Below are 18,762 nucleotides of genomic sequence, written 5' to 3' on the forward strand. Positions count from 1 at the left end.
TACAGGTATCGCTTGCCTGACCGCAGCAGTTCAAAGAGGCAGTTGTTCGGGTGGCTGGAGTCCTTGATGATTCTCTTAGCCTTACCCCTGCACCGCTTGTTGTAAATGTTCTGGAGGGTGGGAAGCCCCCCTCCAATTGTGCGTTCGGCTGAACGTGTCACTCTTTGTAGTCTGCTACGGTCTTGTGCAGTGCTATTCCCAAACCAGGAGGTGATGTTGCCAGTCAGGATGCTCTCTATTGTACATGAATAGAAGTTCTTAAGGATCTTCTGACTGACTTGGAACTTCCTTAGGCGCCTGAGGAAGTAGAGGCGTTGTCGTGCCTTCTTCACAACACTGTCAATGTGTGTGGTCCATGTCAAGTCCTTGGATATGTGGTCTCCGATGTACTTGAAACTGTTCACTCTCTCAACCGGTGCCCCGTCGATGCTGAGGGGGCTGTAGTCCTTGACCCCCGACCTCCTGAAGTCCACAATCATCTCTTGTTTTGCTGACGTTCAGGGAGAGGCAGTTCTCCTGACACCACTGTGACAGATTCTCTACCTCTTCCAGGTAGGCCCTCTCGTCGTTGGCAGAGATCAGGCCCACCACTACTGTGTCATCAGCAAATTTGATGATTGTGTTGTTGTTCCGCTGTGCCACGCAGTCGTGTGTACAGGGAGTAGAGGAGGGGGCTCAGAACACAGCCCTGGGGGGCCCCTATGTTGAGCGTGATGGATGTTAGAACAGGCTGTCATCCCCACCTGCCTGAAGAAGTCCACTATTATCCCTGTACCCAAAAAATCCAAGCCTGCTTGCCTCAACGACTACCGCCCTGTAGCTCTCACCTCCATAGCCATGAAGTGCTTTGAGAAGCTAGTAAAGGGCTACATCTGCTCCTCCCTCCCCATCAACATGGACCCCCTGCAATTTGCATACCGCCCCAACAGGTCCACGGAGGACGCCATATCCCATGTGCTGCACACAGCAGCATCACACCTGGACAAGAGGCAGGGGAACTATGTGAGAATGCTATTCATCGACTACAGCTCGGCATTCAATACCATAGTCCCCTCCATACTCATAGCCAAGCTCAGGGACCTGGGCTTGGGCTATGACCTCTGCCAGTGGGTCTTGGACTTCCTGACTGGCAGACCCCAGGTGGTGAGAGCAGGCAACTGCACCTCCTCATCCATCACCCTCAACATAGGGGCCCCCCAGGGCTGTGTTCTGAGTCCCCTCCTCTACTCCCTGTACACACACGACTGTGTGGCTCAGCGGAGTAGCAATACAATCGTCAAATTTGCTGACGACACAGTGGTGGTGGGCCTGATCTCTGCCAACGACGAGAGGGCCTACCTGGAAGAGGTCAAGGTCCTGGCGGGATGGTGCCAGGAAAACAGCCTCTCCCTGAACGTCAGCAAAACAAAGGAGATGATTGTGGACTTCAGGAGGTCGGGGGTCAAGGACTACAGCCCCCTCAGCATCGACGGGGCACCGGTTGAGAGAGTCAACAGCTTCAAGTACCTCGGAGCCCACATATCCGAGGACTTGAAATGGACCATACACATTAACAGTGTGGTGAAGAAGGCACGACAACGCCTCTACTTCCTCAGGCGCCTAAGGAAGTTCCAAGTCAGCCAGAAGATCCTTAAGAACTTCTACTCATGTACAATAGAGAGCATCTTGACCGGCAACATCACCTCCTGGTTTGGGAATAGCACTGCAAAAGACCAAAGCAGACTACAAAGAGTGACACGTTCAGCCGAACGCACAATTGGAGGGGGGCTCCCCACCCTCCAGAACATTTACAACAAGCGTTGCAAGGGGAAGGCTAAGAGAATTATTAAGGACTCGAGCCACCCGAACAACTGCCTCTTTGAACTGCTGCCGTCAGGCAAGCGACACAGGAGTCTCAAGGCGAGCACAGAAAGACTCAGAAGTAGCTTCTATCCCCAGGCCATCAGGCTGCTAAACGAACAATGAATGAACACTACACAACAACAACCACCAAACACACATAGCACACACATCCACACGCACACACTCACTTTAAACAAACACACTGTAGCACCCACTACACACACTTTATAGCACACACCCACTTTAAACAAACACACTGTAGCACCCACTCCCCACACTTTATATTTATGGATGAAGGATTGCACTACAACTCGTACACCTTACTGTAAATTGTACCTAAAATTGTACCTCATCCCATTTCTGCTTTGCACTAGATAGTACTGTACATTAGTACACTGCATAGTATTGTGTATTGTATATTATATGGTAACTCAGAACATTGTACATATGTCTATACCGAACAACTGTGACCTCATTCTTCTTCTAAATTCATGCTATATTATGTTATTATGTTATTTGATACTATCTTGTCTAGCACAGTCTCTGGAGCGTAACAGTAAGAAGCATTTTGTATGAAAGTATTCTGTACTTCTGTATGACAACTATTAAAGAACTTGAACTTGAGGAGGTGCAGTTGTCTGCTCTTACCACCTGGGGTCTGCCCATCAGGAAGTCCAAGACCCACTGGCAGAGGTCATAGTTCAAGCCCAGGTCCCTGAGCTTGGCTATGAGTTTGGAGTTGTCACAACAGAATGAGTAGGTGAGTGTTAGGCCTACAGAAAGTGTAATCTATTGATTGACTTGCATGACCTAGTCAATTCGGTAGAGTCTGGTGGGCGAGATTATGCATGACCAGCCTGTTATCTAAAGACTCCTGCCCATCGGCGTATTTAGACCCCTATCAGTAGGGCACGTGCCCTACTGATGATCATCTGTGCCCCACTGATAATTTTTTTTTAATTTTCCCTTTTTTAACATGATCAAATAATTATAATATTTTTTACTTCACTTTGAAATATTATAGTGAAATATTTTGCACTGTTGTCGAATTTATCTTGTTGAAATCCTCCAACAGGCTCTTTTTTGTAAGTTGACTAGTTTGCACACCAATAATACAGTGCAATAATAGAATAGTAGAATAGATAGTAAAATTATGCAATAGAATGGCCAGAGTAAAATAGTGCTACAGTACAATCAACAGCGGGGTGTATTAGAAGGCTATGGTGAAGAGGTACGTTTTTAGCTTATTTCTGAAAATATTAAGAGATCTAGCTTCCCTAATGTCCATAGGTAGTGTGTTCCATAACTTTGGTGTAGGGCTGGGCGATATGACGATATTATATAAATATCGGGTACAGTTCATTAACGATACACTTTTTAAACTTATCGTGGATATCGTGATGTTTTGCCCAAGAGGATTGTGTCGCGTCAATCTGGTCCACACGTTCAAACTTTTGAACAACGCTGTCGTGTTACTTCACACGGTAACAAATGCGTGAGTCCTCTGATTTGGTTGTTAGTATCTTTATTAGCTTATGCGTCGCTACATTACACGGGTGTCCATTCTAGGTTCCTCTCGAACTCTACCTGACCCCCAGTACGGTGGCCTGTACACTCTCAATAGCGCACACACATTAACCTAATACCACATCTCCCTTTCTAGAATCAATGGGTAGACTGCCATTGATTCCCCAGACCTTAGAGGATTATTCTGCCTCTATATCTAAAAGGTCTGTTCCGATCTGAACTGATCTAAACAATTTCTTTAACGCCATATAAACCATAGGCTATATTAAACATAGCAATTGTTTTCTTTCGAACATTATATCTAAACGAATATATATATATAAACATGAAACACATGTCTGTGGTGTTCCACAAGGAAGCATACTAGGACCGCTACTATTCCTAATTTATGCAAATGACATGTCGTCAGCTTGTGACTGCAACTTGTTCCTGTTTGCGGACGACTCAGCCCTGCTGGTCTCTGACAAGAACAAGTTACAGGTTGAAAAAGCCCTCAGCTCGGAACTAGGCAAAATCTGCATATGGCTCGCCGACAACAAACTATCATTACACATGGGCAAAACAGAGTCCATACTCTTCGGTTTAAATAACAAACTCAGCAAGACCGACGGCTTCTCGGTTACAGTGGGTGACAATATTGTCACAAGGAAAGATGAAATTACCTACCTAGGTTCCATCCTAGAGGCTAATCTTTCCTGTGACAAAATGGCATCCAATGTAATAAAAAAAGTCAACCAACAAACTATTCTTGTACCGGATCTCCTCTCTGGTAAACAAGAATACCCTGAAGACTCTGGCAGGAGCACTCATTCAAGGGTACTACGACTATGCGTGCACCTCATGGTACCAAAGCACCTCAAAGGCACTAAAAAACAAATTACAAACATCTCAAAACAAGCTAGTCAGACTACTGCTTAAAGGATAACTCCACTATTTTGGGAAATTAGCTTATTTAACATCTTCCCTGGAGTTAGACAAGAAGATGCATACCTTTTTTGTCTCTGTGCATGCATTTTAGCTTTGGGAATAGATGCTCCGTTAGCATAGCTTAGCTTCATCACTGGAAGTGGGGGAGGACAGTAGCCTTACAGTGCCTTACAGTGTATTGCAAGGTCTGACATTGACCAAACTTGATATGCATGACCTTGGTGGGCTCTAGGTCAACTCCTGAAAAGGGGGTCAATGTCAGACTTTGCAATCAAAAGTTAGGGGGCTAATAACCCTTGCCATAATTTCAGTGCGCCCCTAACTTTTGATTGCAAGGTCTGACATTGACCCCCTTTTCAGGAGTTGACCTAGAGCCCACCAAGGTCATGCATATCAAGTTTGGTCAATGTCAGACCTTGCAATACACTGTAAGGCACTGTAAGGCTACTGTCCTCCCCCACTTCCAGTGATGAAGCTAAGCTATGCTAACGGAGCATCTATTCCCAAAGCTAAAATGCACGCACAGAGACAAAAAAGGTATGCATCTTCTTGTCTAACTCCAGGGAAGATGTTAAATAAGCTAATTTCCCAAAATAGTGGAGTTATCCTTTAACCTGACTCCTAGAACCCACCTCACCCCGGCCCACTTTGACAACCTAGGATGGCTTAGAGTAGACGACAGAGTACAGCAACTTGCAATGGGCCTGGTCTACAAGATACACTATGCGACCAAGGTACCCATGTACATGTCAAAATACTTACCAAAGGTCAGTGAATACCACGATCACAACACCAGAGGGAGCGCCACAAATCATGTTAAACCCAGATTCGGCTCAAACAAGGGACTAAACACGTTTCGCAATTATGCCACATCAATGTGGAACGCCCTACCCAAAGCTGTAAAGGAATGTGAATCACTACCCACTTTCAAAAACACTCTCAAAGAACACCTACGGGAGACTGCAATTCGAAACTGGCCCCTACAAATGTCTTAACCCAGTTGTACAGTAAATTACCAAGTATGGCTTTGTCAGTATTCCAATGTACAGTGTACAGTGTCCCCCCTCCAATGTACAGCCCCCACCCACCCAACCCCACCCCACCCACCCAACCTCCTCCAACGTACAGTTTCTACGTCAAATGTATATACACTTTTTCTGGACACTTTGTATCACAAACAGTACTGTATTTGCAAATCTGATATGTCATAAATGTATAGATGTAGCAGTACTGTCTATCTGTATGTCATGTATGTCATATATGTTATGATGAATTGAAAATGGGGGACCCTGATGTAAACAAGACTAAAGTCTTTCTCTGGTCTGCATCCCCTTAACAATTGTATGTATTGAGCTGTACTGTACTGTACCCATTCTGCAATCTGTTAATAAACTTTTCAATCAATCAGTCTTAGCTTAACCATAAACCTCTTTCATTCTATTGCAGGAATGTCACTTTTCTTTCTCTCTCTCTACTGTCTCTTACAAGTCCAACCTAGTTGGTTTCACCACACATCTCCCAGACCTGGTTCTGGGAGTAGCTGGTGGTTCCAGGACCTCCTGCTCCGTAGGTTCTGCTGCACTCTGCTCCGGTGAGGGCTCCATGGGGACGAGATGGCGACGGTTTCGCCTTAATGTTCCATGGGGTCCATCTATGATGTACGAACGTGGAGTGGGGTGACTGCTGACCACAACTCCAGTTGCACTTTGATCTGTGACCCACACTTCCTTTCCTGGAGGGAGCCTGTCGAGACTTTGTGTACGATGACGCCGGTTGTAGCTTTGTGCATCTCTCATTCTCTTCTCCTCTTCTTTCAGAACAACCGCCTTACTGTCGGGAAGAGTAGGGACCAGTAGAGCAGGAAGCGTTGGCACCGCTGGAAGCTGGGCTGGACTGTATCCGTTATGCAACAGGGTGGCTCTGTATGCCAGCAGAGCACGGTATGGGTCGGCTGCCTTTTTCAGGAGGCCTTTTACCGTCTTGACAGCACGTTCTGCCTCCCCATTACTCTGGGGATATCTCGGGCTGCTTGTGACATGGCGAAACCCATATGATGTTGCAAACGCTGCAAAGGCCATTCCGGAGAATTGCGGCGCATTATCCGTCACCAGTTCCTCCTTCCACCCAGTGTCGTGTGAAAATTGACTTCAGGTGGTGGATGACGTCTGTTGATTTTGTGGGAGTCAGCAGAGCGATCTCCACGTACCTTGATGCATAATCCACGACCAGCGGGTAAGTCTTGCTCTCCAGCATGAACAGGTCTGCTCCCAACTTCTGCCACGGTCGCCCCGGGTATTGAGATGGCATCAGGGGCTCCCTTTGGTTCTCTCTCTCTTTGCTGCATGTTCGGCAGTTGAGGACCAGCTCATTCAGCTGCTGGCTGAGCCCGGGCCACCATACAGACTGCCGTGCGCACTCCCTGCACTTTACCACCCCCTGGTGGCCTTCATGCAGCCTGGCAAGCACATTGTTTCTCATTGTTGAAGGGATTACAAGCCTGCTTCCCCTCAGCAACAGTCCATCCTCTACTGTGAGTGACGCCTGTTCTGCCCAGTACAGCCTGAGAGCCGGTTCATTGTTGTGTGCTGGCCATCCCTCTGCACACCACTGCTTCACCTGTGCGCACACACTGTCCCCCTCCAACTGCTCTCTCAGCTCGTCCAGGTAGGCAGTGCTCGCTGGCAGGTTCTCCATTACCATGTCCACATAAATATTTGTATTCTCAAATAACTCCTTCTCCTCATGTCTCTCTCCTCTTCACAGGTGCACGTGAGAGCGTATCAGCAGTCCACAGGCTCTTCCCTGGCACATGTGCAATGGAATAGGAATAGCGCATCAGGCGCATCCGGAAGCGCAGAATTCGTGGAGGGAGATCATCCAACGCCTGAGACCCCAGGAGACTCAGGAGAGGCTTGTGGTCCGTCTCCAGCTGGAAGTGTCTGCCGATGAGAACATTTCTAAACCTCTCGCAAGCCCAGGTCAAGCCCAGGGCCTCCTTCTCAACCTGTGCGTATCTCTGCTCAGTCTGTGTGAGAGACCGCGACACATAGGCTACTGGTCTCCACACTCCATCCCATTCTTGGAGAAGCACACTCCCCAAGCCGTACGACGACGCATCCGCTGAGACCTTGCACTCCCTGTGGTTATCGTACATGGCCAACACTGGTGGGGATATTAGTGCATCTTTTAAATCTTGAAAGGCTCTGGCCTGCTCGATGCCCCACAGCCAGCAGTTCTTCTTTGACAGAAGGTCTCGCAGGGGCTTGTCTCTCTCCGCCAGCTGCGAGAAACTTCCCCAGCTGGTTTACCATGCCGAGAAAGCTTCTCAGCTCACTGACATTTGTCGGCTCCTCCATCCTCCTCACGGCATCCGTCTTACTCGGGTCGGGGTTAATGCCACTGCTGGAGATCACATGGCCTAGAAAGGTCACCTCTTCTTTTGACAGGTCGCACTTATCGGTGTTCAGGGTGATTCCTGCTTTCTCGATCCTCTCCAGCACGACATGCAGATGAGCGTCATGCTCCTCTTGTGATCGGCCCCACACCAGCACATCATCCATGTGGCAGACGACACCCTCCAGCCCCTCTGTGACCTCAGTCACCATTCTGTTTTGGAAGTGTTCTGGGGCGGAGGCGATGCCGAAAGGTAGGCGATTAAAGTGATAACGACCAAACGGCGTGATGAAGGTTGTGTATTTTGACGAATCCTCAGTCAGGGGTATTTGCCAAAATCCCATATTTGCGTCTAACTTGCTGAATATCCTGGCTCCGGCCAGCATTCCCAGTGTTTCCTCGACTGTTGGCAGGGTGTATTTCTCCCGGCACACTGACTCATTGAGGTTTGTGAGATCGACACATATGCGTACGTCACCTGTCTTCTTCTTAGGGACTACTACCATGCCGGCGCACCAGTCGGTTGGCTCCTCGATCCGGCTGATCACTCCGAGGCTTTCCATGCGGGACAGTTCTTGCTTGACTTTGTCCATCAGTGGCAATGGAATCCTTCTGGGCGTCTCTCTCTCCTCTCCTCAGCAACAGCTTGGCGACGCCCACAACATCTAGTGGACTCCTCCCAGGTCCCATCAGTGGTTTTGTTGCCTTCTGTAGGGTAGGTGGATCCTTGTGTCCGTAGATCTCTCTGAATACAGTGTGAGGCATCACAGTAACATCAGCGCCAGTGTCTATTTTGAACGGCACACGTCTGCCATTGATGTCTATGTCGACCATCCATGGCTCACCATCAGTTGTGATGCTGCCCAAGAACATGTGCTCCTCCTCCCCATCACAGGAGCAGGAATAGTCTTCTTCAACCTCATGTAAATTTTTGGCAGATTTACACACACGCTTATAATGCCCCATCTTCCCACCTCATTAGCAGGGCAATCGCGCTGTGGGTGGGACTGAACTGCCGCATTTATGACACTGGACACTTCTCCCCCTTGAGTACTGGGCACTGTGTGATTTGGCTGGGTAGCTGTTAGCCTGTTGGGGGCTGTTCTTAGCATAATTCTTGCTACTGCTCTTAAACACCCTGTCGACCGATTTAATGTCACTTGCCTCTGTCCTGGCGTCCCCTCGCAGAGAGGTTTGCTGTCGTTTCACCTCTTCACTCTGCCTCGCCATGTTCATTGCCCTCTCTAGGGTCAAGTCCGGGTCCAGCTGCATGCGTTCTGACGGCCGCTTATCCATCAGACCGACGACAAGCCTGTCACGTATAAGTTCATCATGTAACGCTCCGTATGTACAATACTCCGCCAGCGCATACAATGCCGTCACAAAGGAGTCGACTGTTTCACATTCTCCCTGATTGCGCATATTAAACTTGGCACGTTCGTAGATCACGTTCTTCTTGACCACTAAGAAACCCTGTAATCCATCCCGCACCCCTTGGTACGTACGTCGTAGATCCACAGTCAGATTTAATCCACGCAAAATATCGTCCGCCTCATCGCCCATACAATATATTAGCGTGTTGACTTGATTGTCTTCAGAGCTAGCATTTAGGTTACTTGCCAGACGAAATCTTTCGAACCTGCGTATCCACTTGGCCCACTCTTGCGGCTTTGAGAAGTCGAAGGACTCGGGAGGCTGGATGTTAAATGTAGGACTTGAAACCGCTGCCGCTACCGGGGCTACAGCGTTAGCCATGTCCATCTTTTTCTTCTTCCTTCTGCTTTTCTTCGTCATCAACGAGTCTCAAATGGCACTTTAACGTCCGACCGAACTCATACACAACTCTTGCAGGACTTCTGACACCATGTCGTGTTACTTCACACGGTAACAAATACGTGAGTCCTCTGCTTTGGTTGTTAGTATCTTTATTAGCTTATGCGTCGCTACATTACATGGGTGTCCATTCTAGGTTCATCTCGAACTCTACCTGACCCCCAGTACGGTGGCCTGTACACTCTCAATAGCGCACACACATTAACCTAACACCACAAACGCCGCCCCCACACACACACTACTGCATCAAAGTTACTACTTATGATTACCAAAGGCATTCGTTTTGTGGCATTAACGTTATATAGTTACACGTTCAATAACATCAGCGTATTTACCCGAACATAGCAACATCCGCGGACGACCTACATATCTCAGCCCGTGCTGACTGAGTTGTGCCCATTCTGCGGTCTGTTAATAAAGTTTTCAATCAGACAGATGTATGGCAAGGCTTTTATTATAACATTCGTTGCAGTAAAATCATGCCTCGTTTTAGTCATCCTGCGGAGCGCTGGTAATCTAGTCGTCGGCCGCGGGGAGCTAACGTTAGTAGCTATGTTGTGAGCACTCTTCAAAATCAATGGAGGACCCTGGAAGTAAACAACTTCACAACACGCTTGCCGATTTGGTGCTAAGAACAGCAGGGCGGGTGCAAGCTGTGTGACGTAATTGGCAGACTCGACTGTCAATCAAAATTATTCTGTTTGCCGTCTGAATGAATGAATGAGAACTTTATTAACGGATTGCAGAATGGGTACAATACAGTACAGTGGACTGGAGGATGAAGACCAGACAAAGACTTTTGGCTTTTTTACATAAGGGTCCTCCTTTTTCAATTCATCAAAACATTTAGAGACATACAAATATACAGTAGTTTCATAAAAATGCTAAAATGCTATTTATTTATTGATTGATTTAAAACTGTATTAACATATTGCAGAATGGGTACAGTACAGCTCAATACATACAATTGTTAAGGGGATGCAGACCAGAGAAAGACTTTAATCAGGGTCCCCCATTTTCAATTCATCATATTTCATATCTAAATCATATAATATCTCATTGCTAAATATATGCAATATATAATCTAATAATCTAAATCTAATATATAATATAAAAATGCTAAATGCATGGGTATTTTATTTTGTCTTTAATGTTAGCTTGCAAACTCAAATACTGTCTTGGTAAGCCTCATAATGAATTGTTTGGGGGAAAAAAGAAAAACATTGTGATGTTGTCATGTACGCAGGTCTGATACTAACAACTGGAGGGCGGCACATGAGCAAAAGCAGCCCCTCTCAGTACATATGTTCAAAATCAAGGTCCCAGGTGTAGGTGAAAGAAGACACAACACAAGACGTTTTCCAATTAGTAAAGTATATATTTATGGTGGTAGGATTTCAAACCTCCACCATAAGGCAAGAAGGGGAAAAGGTAAGGGAGGACAAACAATACATACAGGTACACAAACAAACACTTAGTAGTTACGATACAACCTTGGGCCCATCCTAGGCCACCACAGCTGTGGAGTCTAACCCACACTCCATGTGATAAAATGGCACCGTGCCACACAGTGTTGCTTTAGGCCCTAGACAGGCGAGACAGCAGCCTCCTCACTCCACCATAAGGCAAGTGACTTCCAGCAATGAGACTACTGCAAAAATGACACCATGACGCGCCCCGACGTGTGTGTGCTGTCAGGTATTTGGCTACCCATCCCTCCTTATGTGATTGCCATCAGCTGTCATTCATTAGGCAATCAGCACTCTTCAGTAGGAATGGGCAGCACCTGACAGGGAGAGAAAAGAGATATCATTAGCTCTCATGTTCACACACACGCACACATACAAACGATACTAATCTGATGTTCACATGGTCTTCCAAATACAGTAATAATGATAATGACCAACCCACGTACGTCACAGATGTGTATCGTGTATCGCCGAAAGGTCAGAAAATATCGTGATATCATATTTATGCCATATCGCCCAGCCCTACTTTGGTGCATAGTTAGCAAAGGCTGCATCCCCGATTTTCTTTAGACTGTGGCTTGGAACCTTCAATAGACCAGTAGTAGATGATCGCAATGTTTATACTTTGTATATAAGGAGGAGGACCTTGAAATCAATTCTTTAATGTTACCGGAAGCCAGTGTAGGTTACTTACTTGTAACTTCGGGTTTGATCCAAGGAGTAAGTTGCCCCATATTGCTCTGTAACATTTCTCTTTTTGTTATAGGACCAACTAGTAGGATTTCAGTTTTGCCCTCATTTAATTTTAGGAAGTTGTTCGTCATCCATTTGTTTATTGCTAAGAGACAGGCGCAAATGGAGTTTATAGCTGTGTGATCATTTGGTTCAGCAGAGATGTACAATTGTGTGTCATCTGCGTAACTATAGAAACATACATTGTGTTTTCTAATGATGTCTCCTCAATGTTCAATGCAATGTTCAATGCAAGTAAAGCACTTTAAACTAAGTATGACTAAATGCTTTCTTGACTATATATATAGTAACTGTTCCAAAATGTATAGATTTCTATGTATTTTAGGGGTTTGGGGGGGCTAGCTCTTTTTAATATAAATGTCTGATTGTTTTATTTATTTCATAGATTTCTATGCATTTCAGGAGTTTGGGGGGCTGGCTCCCCAAAATAATTAAATAACATAACCCTAACCTAACCCTAAAACCGAAATAAAGTAAAAATAAAAAATTACAAAATCCACCCATTTTCGCCCAAAAACCGGCCAAAACCGGCAAAAATACTTCTGTGCCCCCCTGTGCCCCAGTAGAGTGCTGGGTCTAGATACGCCCCTGCTCCTGCCTGTGGCTGAATAATGAAGCCCAAAGTCGCGTCACATGCAAGAGCATATTACCTACAAATAGAATGCTCATGCTGTTTTTAGGCTACTGGTAGGCTATTCTTATGCCGTGCTCACTCCTGGCGTTAGAAGGTAGCCTAATAACTGCTGGCATGTTTCAACACCTGTCGTCTGATGTGGCTGCCGTTCTTATGGAACTCTACTCCACAAGAGCTCGATATTGAATGGCTACCTGTCAGCTGCTCAAACCTAGATACAGTAGAAACAGCTCGAAAGCACACATGGCTACACTCTGTATAAACTAACTGCTCGTCCACCCAACGTAAACAGAGCAGAGATAAGCTTCAAATCACTGCAAGATCGCGCAATAATGAAGTCGTGTTTTGAACATTTATGTTGTGTTGATGGAATCACGTTAATATAGAGAGATGAAAACAATACGTTATTTCGATTGATATGAATAGCTAGTTAGTATATTGATGTGATGTCGGACTTGGATAATGCTAGCAAACGTTAGCTAGCTAGCAGGCTGTTAGAGGCAGAACTAGGCGTAACGCGATTGGCGCTGAGAGAAACGTCCGTGGCCAATCGGATCGCGGATCCCAAACGCGGAACCGGAAGTGTGTTTACGCCTCCCGAACCAGCTTGTATCACTTGCTGCGTCATATTCCTTGTGTTAGCTTGCAGCTCCCTCCAGCCAGGCCCCGCTGCGGTCCAACACCACGTTAGCTTGTATCCCCCTCTGCGTCGTATTCCTTGTGTTGACTTCCATGTTAGCTTGCAGCTCCTTCTCCAGCCAGGCCCTGCTGCGGTCCAACACCACGTTAGCTTGTATCCCCCGCTGCGTCATATTCCCCGTGTTGACTTCCATGTTAGCCTGCAGCTCCTTCTCCAGCCAGGCCCCGCTGCGGTCCAACACCACGTTAGCTTGTATCCCTGCTGCATCGTATTCCTCGTGTTGACTTATGGCGCTTTTCCACTGCATGGTACCTACTCTACTCTACTCTACTCTACTCGGTATTTTCGGTTTTCCATTACCAAAGTACCTGGTACCAGGCTGGTACCAGGTACTTTTTCTGTACTTTTTTAGTCCCTGCTCGAGTCTGGTTCCAAGCGCGAGCCAAGCGGGTAGAACTGGTACTATAAAAGTCACGTGAAACACTGCAGACCACTGATTGGTCAGAAGAGAGACGCATCACTAGTTGGAGAGTCTGAACTGGTCTGAACGAAAACAGAAAGCCGCCATCTTTAATGTCTCGCATAGGATTTCATTATGGTTGCAGCAGGCACAAGTTCAATAAACAAACGATACAGTCACTGTGTATTCTGCCTCATTTATTGATTAAACAAAACCGACATCAACACAATTTGCCACCGAGCGGAGAGTTTAGTCTCGCAAAAAGATCGCTGACTTGTTAAGGCTTAAGCTCCACAACGGTGGAAGGAATGTTCTAATGTGCTAATGTTGTGCTAGCGTTTTAGCATGGCTATCGTACATAGCGGGTTCAATATAACTCGCTATTGATTGTTTGTATGAGTAACGTTAATGCTAGTAGAATAGACACAACGTGAGGTAATCACCATCCATTTTAAACCGGTTATTACCTAATGCTAACGTTAGCAAATAGACGCGACTGGTAACGTTACAGCGTTGTTGTTAGCCTAATGCTAACGTTAACGTTAGCATATATAGACAGCCTAGCTGACGTTAACGCTTGTAGAATAGACACAATGAGGGGTAACGTTAGCGTTAGCAGAATAGACACAACGAGAGTCTCGTTAATGTTGTTATTGATTGATTGAAAACTGTGTTTTACTCTGGCTTGCCAAGCTCATAGCCCCTTTCGTGACTGTGATGCACCGAGTGAATCCACAGTCACTTGCTCCTTAATAGGAAACCAACCTAGATTTACCATGAAGGACTGGTTCTGGCCGAACCGTTCGTTATACAAGTATCACAGAGACATTTCAAAGGTACTCACAGTTGCACGAGGGTTTCGGACAGAGATACGGGATGGTTTGAAAGCTCGGCGTTGCTAATAAACATTTTAAATATTTTTTATAAACTGCTCAACACTGCATTATTTCCGGCGTTGGCTGCCTGGTGTGATCACAGCGCATGCGCATCATGCACCCAACGCCGGAAATAATGCCGTTTTGAGCAGTTTATAAAAAATATTTAAAATGTTTATTAGCAACGCCGAGCTTTCAAACCATCCCGTATCTCTGTCCGAAACCCTCGTGCAACTGTGAGTACATTTGAAATGTCTCTGTGATACTTGTATAACGAACAGTTCGGCCAGAACCAGTCCTTCAGGGTAAATCTAGGTTGGTTTCCTATTGAGGATCAAGTGACTGTGGATTCACTCGGTGAGCTCTCATGCTGATCACCAGCAGCCCCGCCTCCCCACACGGAGACAAACTGAGTACTTTATTTTAGTACCTGCAGTGGAAAAGCAACATGGTACCAGGTACCTAAAGCGAGTAGAGTAGAGTAGAGTCGAGTAGGTACTATGCAGTGGAAAAGCGCCATTCCATGTTAGCTTGCAGCTCCTTCTCCAGCCAGGCCCGTATGTTAGCTTGGAAAGCTTGGTTAGCTAGCTCGTTAGCCCGTGTGCTAGCCCGCATGCCCTGGGTGATCTGCAGGATGTTGGCCTGTATGCTAGCTGCCCACTGCGGCATGCTAGTCTGAATCATCTCCAGCGCCACCATTTGTACTCCTTCTGGGGTCGCTTTTCTCTCGCCTTTTCTCGTGTTCATCCCTCCTCCTCTCTTATATCCTTGAATTGTCACTTCTTATTTCGCTTTGAATTATTTTACTTCCTTTTCTTGATATTCACCGACCGGGAGCTCTTTCATGTGGCTGTTCACCAGAACGTCGCAAACCGGAAGTCCTTACAGCATCTTTTAACTACCAGGATTCAAATGGCTGCTGTTGGGGGGGGGGGGGGGCTGCTTGCACTCTGTTGACCCGGTCGGGGGGGGGGGGGCTGCTTGCACTCTGTTGACCCGGTCGGGGGGGGGGGGGAGTGCTCTCACTCTGTTGACCCGGTCGGGGGGGGGGGGGGGGGGCTGCTTGCACTCTGTTGACCCGGTCGGGGGGGGGGGGGCTGCTCTCACTCTGTTTACCCGGTCGGGGGGGGGGGGGGCTGCTCTCACTCTTTTTACCCGGTCGGGGGGGGGGGGGATGCTCTCACTCTGTTGACCCGGTGTGTTGTCGTCCACAGATACCTGGCTCAGCTGTACCACAAAGCCACCCAGGTCAAGTGGGAGTACAACACGGAGCCTCACATCCTGAAAGGGGGTAACTGTCACAGTCGTCAGATAGGGCTGGGCGGTAAAACGATAACGATGATTATCGCGATATATTTTAATATCCGTCTTAAAACAGGGCAGTTTTAAAACCAGAGACTGTGGACAGTCTTGTCTTTCTTGCTGCAACTTAAAGTAATGGCTTTGCTTGTCCAAATGACAATACTGACCAAATTGAGATTTATTTTTCTCTCGTCCATTTATTTAGTTTGCGTTCTAATTTAAAATACAGTTTGAAACCGTCTGTACGCAGTAGGCTATGTGCGCTAGCAGAGCTAGTCTCCAGGCGCGAGTCACGGTGCACGTGTGCGGAGGTTTGTCCACCAAAAAAGCGCCAAAAGATAGAAAAGAAACTAGCAGAGCCAGAACTGTTCAACTCCCCTGGAGCCACAGCCAGCAGAGAAGCCGGTTTACTTTCGCTTTCAAACCAGCTGCAGCCTGAGAACTGGAGTGTGAGGGGCTGTAACACTAAAGATGGCAGCCTGAGAACTGGAGTGGGCTGTAACACTAAAGATGCAGCCTGAGAACTGGAGTGAGGGGCTGTAACACTAAAGATGCAGCCTGAGAACTGGAGTGTGAGGGGCTGTAACACTAAAGATGGCAGCCTGAGAACTGGAGTGTGAGGGGCTGTAACACTAAAGATGGCAGCCTGAGAACTGGAGTGTGAGGGGCTGTAACACTAAAGATGGCAGCCTGAGAACTGGAGTGTGAGGGGCTGTAACACTAAAGATGGCAGCCTGAGAACTGGAGTGTGAGGGGCTGTAACACTAAAGATGGCAGCCTGAGAACTGGAGTGTGAGGGGCTGTAACACTAAAGATGGCAGCCTGAGAACTGGAGTGTGAGGGGCTGTAACACTAAAGATGCAGCCTGAGAACTGGAGTGTGAGGGGTTGTAACACTAAAGATGGCAGCCTGAGAACTGGAGTGTGAGGGGCTGTAACACTAAAGATGGCAGCCTGAGAACTGGAGTGTGAGGGGCTGTAACACTAAAGATGGCAGCCTGAGAACTGGAGTGTGAGGGGCTGTAACACTAAAGATGGCAGCCTGAGAACTGGAGTGTGAGGGGCTGTAACACTAAAGATGGCAGCCTGAGAACTGGAGTGTGAAGGGATGTAACACTAAAGATGGCAGCCTGAGAACTGGAGTGTGAGGGGCTGTAACACTAAAGATGGCAGCCTGAGAACTGGAGTGTGAGGGGCTGTAACACTAAAGATGGCAGCCTGACAACGAGTGTGAGGGGCTGTAACACTAAAGATGGCAGCCTGAGAACTGGAGTGTGAGGGGCTGTAACACTAAAGATGTCGGCAACGCAGGTCATGGGCGGAGTTTATGGGGGTGCAGGGGGTGCATTGCACCCCCTGGTGGCCGGGGGTGAAATTGCCTTTTTTTTTTTTTTTTTTTTTTTTTATCGAGATTATTTTTATTTTAATAAAATTATAATAATTGTGAGAAACAAATCTGAATTCTATTATGTTTTGTTTTACAATACATTCATTTTATAGTAGTAATCATGTCACATTATAAGGCGAACCTTCTGTAGTGTGGCAGTGAAAGGGTTAACGGCAACGCGCGGCCAGCAGCAGCAGCAGCGCGATACAAAGCCACTTATTCTGAGATGATAATTAATGTATCTGGATAACCAATGCATGAATTTTGTCGAGGCAGGTAGCGTTATTTCGGGAAAATTGATATCTATAGCCTGGTATATTTTTCGTCCACGAAAAATGGAGGCTGTAATAATTATTATTGCTCGAGAGTCTCTATGAATAATAATAATTAGAGCCTAAGTCAGTTAAAAATGATCCCCCGTAGTGCTGTGTGTGTGAGTGTGTGTGTGTGCTGCTGTACTACCTAAATAAAATAAAAAATTAGGGGTTAGGGCATTGTAAAAACGCTAAAATAATAAAATAAAGGTCAAAAAAAATCGCGCGCGCCTGCTGCGCGAGCGCGCGGGTATAGTTCGCCAAGCAGTCGCACCCCCTGGCGTCAAGTTCAAACTCCGCCTATGACGCAGGTAACTGTCAGTCGTCCCACATGTCACCAGGTGCTTGGATGGAGAGCCCCTCTACAGTCACAGTCGCTTCCTCTGGCCCTGCTGCGATGCCCAATACACAGTGGTGGAAAGTAACTAAGTATTCTTTTTTTACTCAAGTGCTGTACTTAAGTACAATTCACTTGTACTTTATGTGAGTATTTAAACTTTAGGGAACTTTATACTTACACTCTACTACATTTCAAGAGAAATGTTGTACTTTTTTACTCCACTACATTTATCTGAACCCATCAGTTACTGGTTAATTTGAAGCAAAGGATTTTGCATAGAAAACAATATATACAAACTGTGAGGTACCAAAGCACCTCAAAGGCACTAAAAACAAGATTACAAACATCACAAAACAAACTAGTCAGACTACTGCTTGACCTTACTCCTAGAACCCACCTCACCCCTGCCCACTTTGACGTCCTAGGATGGCTTAGAGTAGACGACAGAGTACAGCAACTTGCAATGGGCCTGGTCTACAAGATACACTACACCACGAAGGTACCCATGTACATGTCAAAATACTTCCCAAAGGTCAGTGAATACCATGACCACAACACCAGAGGGAGCTCCACAAATCATGTTCAACCCAGATTCGGCACAAACAAGGGTCTAAACACGTTTAGCAATTATGCCACATCAATGTGGAACGCCCTACCCACAGCTGTAAAAAAAATGTGAATCCCTACCCACCTTCAAAACCGCTCTCAAAGAGCACCTACGGGAGACTGCAATTCGAAACTGGCCCCCGTGCCAAATCAACTTTACGGAAAAGACCACGTAAAACAACTGTGGTGGATGACAGAAGAATACTTTCCCTGGTGAAGAAAAACCCCTTCACACCAGTTGGCCAGATCAAGAACACTCCAGTACAGGAGGTAGGCGTATCTGTGTCAACAATCCAGAGAAGACTTCACCACGGTGAATACAGAGGGTTCACCACAAGATGTAAACCATTGGTGAGCCTCAAAAACAGGAAGAGCAGATTAGTTACTCAAAAACACATTTACAAAGCCTGTACAGTTCTGGAACAACAGCCCATGGACAGATGAGACCGATGAACTTGTAC

Source organism: Notolepis coatsorum (genome assembly GCF_963971535.1).
Source record: "Notolepis coatsorum genome assembly, chromosome: 14".
Classification (NCBI taxonomy): domain Eukaryota; kingdom Metazoa; phylum Chordata; class Actinopteri; order Aulopiformes; family Paralepididae; genus Notolepis; species Notolepis coatsorum.